The sequence below is a fragment of the Oncorhynchus keta genome, chromosome 1, assembly GCF_023373465.1.
Source record: "Oncorhynchus keta strain PuntledgeMale-10-30-2019 chromosome 1, Oket_V2, whole genome shotgun sequence".
NCBI classification, from domain to species: Eukaryota; Metazoa; Chordata; class Actinopteri; order Salmoniformes; family Salmonidae; genus Oncorhynchus; species Oncorhynchus keta.
The window spans coordinates 56,535,317-56,545,135 of record NC_068421.1 but is presented as its reverse complement, the minus strand read 5'-3'; positions in this window follow the sequence as shown (position 1 = coordinate 56,545,135).

The following is a 9,819-nucleotide window of genomic DNA, read 5'->3' as shown; positions in this document are numbered from 1 at the left end:
CGCTTCATGTCATGAACATTCATAGCCAACTCCGATATAAAGTGTTTTTCTCAAAGTTGCCTAGATGTCACTTAAGTAAAAAACATTTTAAAGTACTACTTAAATCATTTTTGGGGGTATCTACTTTTACTTTTACTTCACTACATTAGTAAAGAAAATGATACATACAAAGAAAATGATATGTACCATACAGTACTCGTTACATTTTGAATGCTTAGCAGGACAGAAAATTGTCAAATTCGCACACTTATCAAGAGAACATCCCTCCCTGGGCATTCCTACTGCCTGTGATCTGGCAGACTCACTAAACAAATGCGTTGTTTTTAAATTATGTCTGAGTGTTGGAGTGTGACCCTGGCTATACATAAATTTAAAAAACAAGAAAATTGTGCCGTCTGGTTTGCTTAATATAAGGAATCTTTTATTATTCATACTTTTGATACTTAAGTATGTTTTAGCAATTACATTTACTTTTGATACTTAAGTATATTTAAAACCCAATACTTTAAAACTTTTACTCGAGTAGTATTTTACTGGATGACTTTCACTTTTACTTGAGTCATTTTCGATTAAGGTATCTTTTCTTTTCCTCAAGTATGAGAATTGAGTACTTTTTCCACCACTGAGTACACCCAAAACAACGAAACTTCTTTTTGATCAAATAAACCTCTTTATCTTGGCCAGGTCGCAATTGTAAATGAGAACTTGTTCCCAACTTGCCTATCTGGTTTAAATAAAGGTGAAATAAATAAATAAATAGCAAATAATGGTGCGTTCAAAACAGCTGGGAACTTAATAATGTCAATGATTTTCAGGTCGTCAGTGATTTTCAGGTCGTAAAGTTGGAGCTCTAGAAAGAGGCCCGAGTTGGAATTACGAGGTCTGAATGTTTTTTTTTTGAGTTCCCAGTTGTTCTGAACGCTGCATAAGCCATACGTTTTTTTGTTGACCAAATTCAACAGTTTCTCATAGACTACCGCAGTCATAATACCCACAAAACCTAGCGGTCAAACTGGGAAATGTTTCCAATCGTTTTTTCAACATATTTTTTTTCTGATAGGGGATTTTAGAAACACAGGGCTGTATCTCATGCAGGCTTACGTGAAGTTTTGATACCAATGTAAATTTCTCTAGGACAAGGTGACTTTTATCAATATATTCACCCCCAAAAATGAAGCGCTAATTAGCTGCTAATGTGGCTATCATCAAGAACTACACATGCCATTATGATCTGGATTAACTATCTAATGTTAGCTAGGTAGTAATTAATACATTGGCAGCGTTTCTTTAAATGGACAATTCTATGAACTGTCTTGTGTACGTTTTAAATTCACACAATAGCTGTTAGCAAAGGTGTCAGCTAGAAATGACGTGCAGGAGCTTGCAGGGATTTGTAGTTTTGCATGATGTCTACTTTGATGCTAATTAGCATTTTCAAATCTGAGAGTAAATAGAGCCGAATATATTGATAAAAGTCACCTTGTCCGAGAGAGATTCACATGGTTCTCAAAACGTCACACAAGGGTAAGCCTACACAAAACGCAGTCCTTATTTTAAGTGTTTCTAAAATCCTCTATTAGAAAAATGAATGTTGGAAAAAACATTTTATGGGTATTATGGTTGTATGGGTATTATGACACCTCGTGGGGCTTTATTGATCGCCATATAAAAACTCCCTGCTTGGTGGGCGAAACAACAAAAAAACGCCACCTGCTGAAGGGAGACAGATTTTCTGCCGTGTTGGGCCGCTCTCCTCATCTTCCTCTGCTTTGGCTTGGAAGCCACCGGTCGGCCATATCGGCACTCCTCAGTAGGCACAGAGCTCTGGTTCTGGTTCGTTCAACCATTCTTGTGGGGAAAATGAATGGGGAAAGAATAGGCTTTTGGGATTAATGCTGAAAATAAAGTCTGAGGTGAACACAGGCTTTTGCTTCAAAATTCATAAAAAGGATGCTAGCTGATGATGATGATCTCATAGAACAAAATGTATACAATCTCCTAAACCTGGGTTTTTACCACAGACCTTATTTTCAGAGTTTATCCATAAATCCATAAACTATATTCATTTTCCATAGAGCTCGCCAGCTTGTAGTCCTAAAAAATGGAAAATAGTTATTGCTGGTGTTTTCAGCCATTCCTATGGAGAAGATTAATGGGGAAAGAATATTGTTTTGGGATAAACACAGAAAATAACATCTTAGGTTAACACAGGCTTAGGAGATCTTATATATTTTGTTATATGAGAATATCAGTCAGTTAACATGACCTTTATGAATTATGAAGCCTTTATGTGCTTTTTTTTTATTACATAATTGCTTCCAACTGATTTGTTCATCAAAAGAAAAATGCTGGCCAGAAAAGGGAAGAAGAAATTAAACGTATTAATTGGTTGCACGTTGCATCACAATATTGTTTTGAAGTTTCGTTTTAGGACTGATGCCCAACTGAGCATTCTACTCAATGCATCCTCATTGGGGGCTGATTAAGATTTGGTCTGAAGTTTATTACTGTGGTTTGAAAACACAACGACATTTCTAAAGAAGGCACATAATTAGTAGGAAAACCTTTTGTCATCATTTCGATGTCGGCGGATTGACCTTAGATGCAGTATAACGTTAGCTAGCTAAGATTGAGGGGAGACATCAAGATTTTAGCTAACTAATGTTAACATTGCTAGCTATTTTGAACATACTTTGACAAAATGGTGATGGCAAAGTTGTTTCCTACTAAATATGTGCCTACTTTTGCAATGTCATCATATTCCCAAGCCCCTATAGTGTAATTTAGACGACAGTCATGAGCCCCATTTCTACTTTTGACCATCAAAATGGCTGCAGCGTCTTTAGAACGTTGATAACAATGGCAGCGATACGACCGAGTGATGAGGGTGCAACTCATGAATAGGTCAATTTTAATTTCCACATACTTTCTAGATACCTTTAGACGTTAAAGTGTGGCCTGGAGTATTTTTTACCCCAAATAATAATTTCCACAAAATATAATTTTTACACAAATCTCGCACGGGCTAGTTAAATGGGCTCGCAGTCCGGAACCGACGCGATATGTTGCCCACCCCTGTTGTAGACCGATGTCAAACAGTCATTGTCTTAAACCCAAATACAATTATGGGATAGGATGGTCAACCTCTGCTTCTACTAGTGACAGAGATTGGTTTCTGACAGGTGAAGTATGCTGAGAAAGATGATACTTTTAAGGATATTTTTAACAGGCGGTAGTACTATTATAGTTTGATTAGCCCTTGACTTGTATACCTGACCCATGCATTATAGTAATAATAATTATAGGCAGTCCATAGGGAGGAGGTCAAAGACGTGGCAGTCTGGTGCCAGGATAACAACCTCTCCCTCAACGTCAGCAAGACAAAGGAGCTGATTGTGTATGACAGGAAACGGCGGGGCAGATTCACTCCATCCACATCTATGGGGCTGTAGTGGAGTGGGTCGAGAGCTTCACGTTCCTTTGTGTCCAAATCACTAAGAAATGAACATGGTCCACACACACCCACACAGTTGTGAAGAGCGTACAACAGTGCCTCTCCCCCCTCCCCCTCAGGGCCCGAGCTCCCTGCTATTCAAGTCAGAGGAAGGCCCAAAAAAATGTCAAAGATTCCAGCCACCTAAGACATAGACTTTTCTCACCGCTACTGCACAGCAAGTGGTACCAGTGTGACAAGTCTGGAACCAACAGGACCCTGAACAGCTTCTATCCCCAAGCCATAAAACTGCTAAACAAGACTGCTAAATAGCTAACCAAATGGCTACCAAGACTACCTGCATTGACCCTTTTTTGCATGAACTCTCTTGCACTCTATGCACACACTAGACGCCACCAGTGGTGTAAAGTACTTAAGTAAAAATACTTTTAAGTACTACTTACGTCGTTTTTGGGGGTATCTGTACTTTACTTTACTATTTACATTTTTGACTACTTTTACTTTTACTCCACTACATTCTTAAAGAAAATAATGTACTCCTTACATTTTTTCCTGACACACAAAAGTACTCGTTACATTTAGAATGCTCAAGCAGGACAGATTTATGGCACCTATCACACTTTGTCATCCCTACTGCCTCTGATCTGGTTGACTCACAAAACACAACTACTGTGATTGTAAATGATGTCTGAGTGTTGGGAGTGTTCCCCCTTTCTTACTAAAATAGTCCAGTTTGCTTAATATAAGGAATTTGATGTATAGCATTTACATTTACTTTGTACTTTTACTCAAGTATGGCAATTGAGTTATTTTACTTACACTGACTCCCCAACACACACATACACACACTACATACGGCCACACACACACACACACACACACACACACACACACACACACACACACACACTCACCACATACGTTGCTGCTACAGTCTATTTATCTATCCTGTTGCCTAGTCACTACTCCTACTTGATGTCCACTTGTTATTGTTTTTGTTATTCACTGTGCATTTATTCCTCGTGCCACTATTTATTTATTTGTAGATATTTTTGTTTATCCTTATCTTTAACTCTGCATTGTAGGAAAGGACTTCAATGTATTTCACTTTTATTCTACACCTGTTGTTCACAAAGCATGTGAAAAATAGCATTACATTTGATAGTAGACTAACATTCATCTACACAGGGGGAGTGAATGCCTATCTGAGATGTGAGTCAGCAGCTTTTAGTTAAAGGCACTCGAGAATGACAGAAGAATGAAACATTCTGTAGGCTATAAAAAATAACACCTTTCTTTCAATATCCTATACATCACTGTTGTATTGTCCTGTGTCTTGTGGCCCACAACACTGCTCATCATATGTATCTGATTCATGGCAAAACATGAAAAATAAAGAAAATCGAATGTAATACTATGTCCGCCATCAAACAAACTACTAGCCGTTTCATTAATGCATTAATACAACAATCACCATTAAGAAAGTGTCATAAACAGGGCTTAAAGCCTGACAGTGCCAAGGAAGGAGGATAATGTCATGTCAACTCTGTCTGTCTGTCTGTCTGTCTGTCTGTCTGTCTGTCTGTCTGTCTGTCTGTCTGTCTGTCTGTCTGTCTGTCTCGCTCTCTCACTCTCACTCTCTCTCGCTCTATCTCTCTGGCGAGCTGCTCTGCTAAGTGGGAGATTAATGGCGAGATGATGTCCTGCCATCTCACTTAATGGACCTTGGTAGTCATTATTTCCGTTGTGTGTGTAATTCTGCCCAGGCTTTATGAGAGGGGAAGAAGCAAACAAAGCATTAAAACCAATTAGATGTGGGCAGAGCCATGTGTTTAGAGAGTTGGACCAATGCAGTTTCTGCATTATGATGCATTTACATGACACTACAACATTATATGGCAGCCATGTTAGTTCCCCATTAACATTACATGAGGAATATTTATTTATATACAGTATGTCTGTAAAAAAAAAAATGCAACCTGCACTTATATGCTGATTATACTTTTGTGTATGCTATTTCCCCACAATTGACAAGGCTCTATCTGAATGCAGGCTCTATCTGAATGCAGGCTCTATCTGAATGCAGGCTCTATCTGAATGCAGGCTCTATCTGAATGCAGGCTCTATCTGAATGCAGGTGAAACTAGGTATATGTTCTATGTTCTATAGACCTCACCAACTTCAAACATCTGCTATCTGAGCAGCTAACCGATTGCTGCAGCTGTACATAGTCTATCGGTAAATAGCCCACCCAATTTTACCTACCTCTTCCCCATACTGTTTATATTTATTTACTTTTCTGCTCTTTTGCACACCAATATCTCTACCTGTACATGACCATCTGATCATTTATCACTACAGTGTTAATCTGCAAAATTGTAATTATACCTCCTCATGCCTTTTGCACACAATGAATATAGACTCTTTTTTTTCTACTGTGTTATTGACTTGTTAATTGTTTACTCCATGTGTAACTCTGTGTTGTCGTCTGTTCACACTGCTATGCTTTATCTTGGCCAGGTTGCAGTTGCAAATGAGAACTTGTTCTCAACTAGCCTACCTGGTTAAATAAAGGTGAAATAAATAAAAATAAAAATAAGCCTGATTTAACCATATGTACTTTGGATGGTGTCCATATTGATTGTGTCCCTGCTTACAAATATCTGGGCATATGGATGGATGAAAAACTGTCTATTAAAAAGCATATTGATGAGTTAGTTAAAGAAGCTGAGAGTAAAAAGTGTCTTCTTCTATAGAAACAGGTCCTGCCGCTCGCTAAATAGTAGAAAGCAGATTATTCAGTCGACGTTCCTATTGGTCCTGGACTATGGCGACATCATCTATATGAACGCAGCTGCCACTTCATTAAAGCCATTAGATACAGTTTATCATAACACACTGCGCTTTATTACAGGTGACAATTTTGTTCCATCGTGCTCTAGCGACTCCTTGTGGCGGGCCGGGCGCCTGCAAGCTGACCCCGGTCTCCAGCTGGAAGGTGTTTCCTCCGATACCGGCTGGCTTCCGGGTTAAGACCACTTTAAGGGGAGCTGCAGCAATGGGACAAGACTGTAACTGCCAATTGGATATCACGAAAAATGGGTAAAAGTCAAAAAAGAAATAAGAAAGCTGATTGAAGACCTTATTACTGATGAATGTGTTTGTTTATCATGACGGTGTTTTTCTGTCTGCTTGCATTTTGTATTTATATTCTGATGTGTGTACTTTCTGTAATTTATATATTTCACAGCTCATCTGTAAAAGAGACCTTGGTCTCAGTATGACTCCCTGATAAAATAAAGGTTAAATAAAAATTCTAAAACTTGGCCTAACTCTCTAAGTATATGGCTCCGGGTATGGGGCGGGCATATATTTTCTTCATATCTAGTCTGTCAATTATCATTTGGAGATCAGCATAATAAGAGGGCCTGTTTCGGAAAAGGGATTTTGCAGAGAGCAAGTAATGGCTAAAAGACTCATAACAAGAATAGACATGAAACCATTAACATATTGTTAAGTATTTTATTGTATGGCAAACACATGTTTGTATTCTCTTCTTAAATCTTAAATCTGCATGCCGTTTTGGTGGGATCATCAGACCAAGTTATCCAATAAAAGCGGATGTGGTCAAATTGTTAATAGATTTTCCAGTTGACAATAAGGGCACTCTACTGTACATTATGGACCCGGTGTCGGACCAACGGGAACATCAGTGTATGTGCTGGAAACACATGCAGTGGGTGATGTTCTGTTCCCTGTGACCCCGAATCCCTTCAATGGTCCCTGGGGATGTCCCGATCTGCTCCAGCCTTCGCCCCACTGAGACCAAGACGAGAAAAACACTTTTTCTGGGACTAAACAAAAGATGCGGTCAGTGTGTGAGTAAGTACCATGATAGATTAGCGAGAGATTAGCTAGCCAGCAGTAAGTAAGCAATTTCTGAGCATTGTGTATCCAAGTCCTCCTCCTACTCTCAGGAGATGCTCTCTCTTTTTCACCAGTGGCAGGTTGAGCTGCACACTGGAGCATTTAGGAAACACAAAGTGTTGTTTGAATCATAGAATACCAATGAGATATAGTAATATGGGGATTCTTCTTCCCAAGCTTATTTGGTCGGCATCTCTCTCACTAGAACCTGGATTTCCCAGATTCTCAAGGGTAGTGGTGTACCGTATTTCCCATACACACCCTGTATGTCCATTCTGATCTGGACCTATCAGGACTGAAGCATACCTGTTTGTCTGATCCTTACATACTCCTAGAGAGAGAATCACATGACTTTTACTACCTGTTTATGAAAACGGAGCACCATCTTGTATAAAACAGACAGGAAGGAGGAAAAACAAGTATGTGTGATGGATGAGCTGAAGGAGTGAAGGAGTGGTACTGGGTTGGTCCCTCTGGTGAGGAGAGGCAGCTGTCTGAAAGGTCAGTGCAGTGAGACAGACAGTACAGTGGGCCTGCGCCCACCCTAGCTCTGCTGAGCCACAGAGATAATGGATGGGGAGGCCTCGTGGAGCCAGCCGTTCCATTAAGTTGCGTTAATGGCGTCAGGGGAGACTTGCGTGGCTCATCCCTTCATATCCATTTTCAGAGCTGCTCAGTCATAGAGCCAGTGTGCTCGGTGAGCTGAACCCCCCTCTCCATCTCATTCTCTCCATCTCTCTCTCTCTCTCTCTCTCTCTCTCTGCCATCCACAGCATCAGTTCTTAGCATCAGAGCAAGGACTTGGTTTATCTTTAATTTGTTGTGCTGCCTCAGCTTTAGGCAACGGTTTTAGTACTGTCACACTATCTGTTGTTAAAATTGAGAACAGGTTGGTCTTTTCTGTATTACAAGGAAGTTGTATATTTTCACACATTTGCAATGAGTTGTAACACAATCTAATTCATCTACGGCCCATGTGTATGTAGCATGTCGAAGACAGTTTCCACAGTGCACAGTCATCGTTGAAAGATCTTTCAAAAGGCATTTAAGAAGGCATGGGAAGTTGGCTTCTGGGATTTCACTGATTTCCTTCTAAGCTGATTTGAGGAACCACAAGTTAGAGTAAATCTAAGAGGATACTACTGAGTTCACCGAATTTTCTGAAATAAAATGTTCCTAATGTGTACTGGGAACTGCGGTTGTGAAACAGAGAGTTGCACCAGCTAGCCATGTCTTCATACGGACTGAATGAGAGGAACATAGTTCATGAATGGAGCACATTGGTTTCGGGACCAGGCAGGTTGGCAATCTGCTCAGCATCATGACGGGAAAGGATGTTGTTGTTTAATGCTTCCCTCCAACCCCCAGTAACGACTTCCACTCTCTGACGACCTGGAGTGTGTCTCCGACACCTCTCCGCTCCCCCCAGATATCACTCAATTAAAGAGACTCAGAGGCGTGACCAGTCTATCACAGACCCATAACTTGGACTCCTACATTGACTGATGCTCTTCTGTGTTTAATATGGCTTTTTGTGGATGACTGACTTGTAAAGGTTAGCAAGTGTGTGCAGTCAGGTTCTCCTCGACATTTTTGACATTCAAGTTTGTCTCAGTCAGGTATTAGCAAGGCTTTCAATGCTGTTAAATGAATACATCCTTGTAAGTTCAACTTGTTGTTTGTTTCAGTCACACCCCAAGGAACATGTTTATTTGTAGTTACACATGGTCACATTTATAGTACAAATAAAACATGCATTCACTTTCCTTGATTCCCTAATATCATGTTTGCACCTAGTTTGAATCAAGGTTGCATCAAACATTCCCCTCCGCCCCCCCCCCCCTGACGAAAATCCCTGATTTATCCCAGACTGAGGCCTTGCATTCCAAGCCTATGCCTCTTGTCATGTTTTCATTCGCCTGGCCTGCGGATCACAAAGGAGCCCTGTGCCAGGGCCGCCCCTGACCTTCTCCTCTCAGACACGCTCTGAGAGAGGGAAGCAGCCTCTGACAGCCTAATTAATACAATAACAAATTGTGGCAGGTCAAAAGTATGTGGCGTGGGCCGAGCTGTTAATGTAATGAACTCATTTATGGAAATACAAGGCAATTAAACTCCCACGTGTGCCTTCTGGGCCAGACGGGTGGCGGACTGGCTGTGGACGATGGTGGGGGAGAATAGGGCCATTTAGTGGCCCAAAGGAGTAGGAATTATGCTCTGTGTGATTGAGCTTTAAGAGCCACTGAGCACTCCGATTGGCACGCGATTTCAGTCTTGATGTTTGTCCCCCATGAGACACTGTAGACGTGGAAGCCAATTTAATTTCCTCTAAATCTCCAGAATGAATCGAAGATAACTGATATTTTTGCCGAGGATTGTGTAGTTGCTCAACTTTACATCTAACTACGGTGTTGGTGTAGTATTTCTCAAGTAAACAA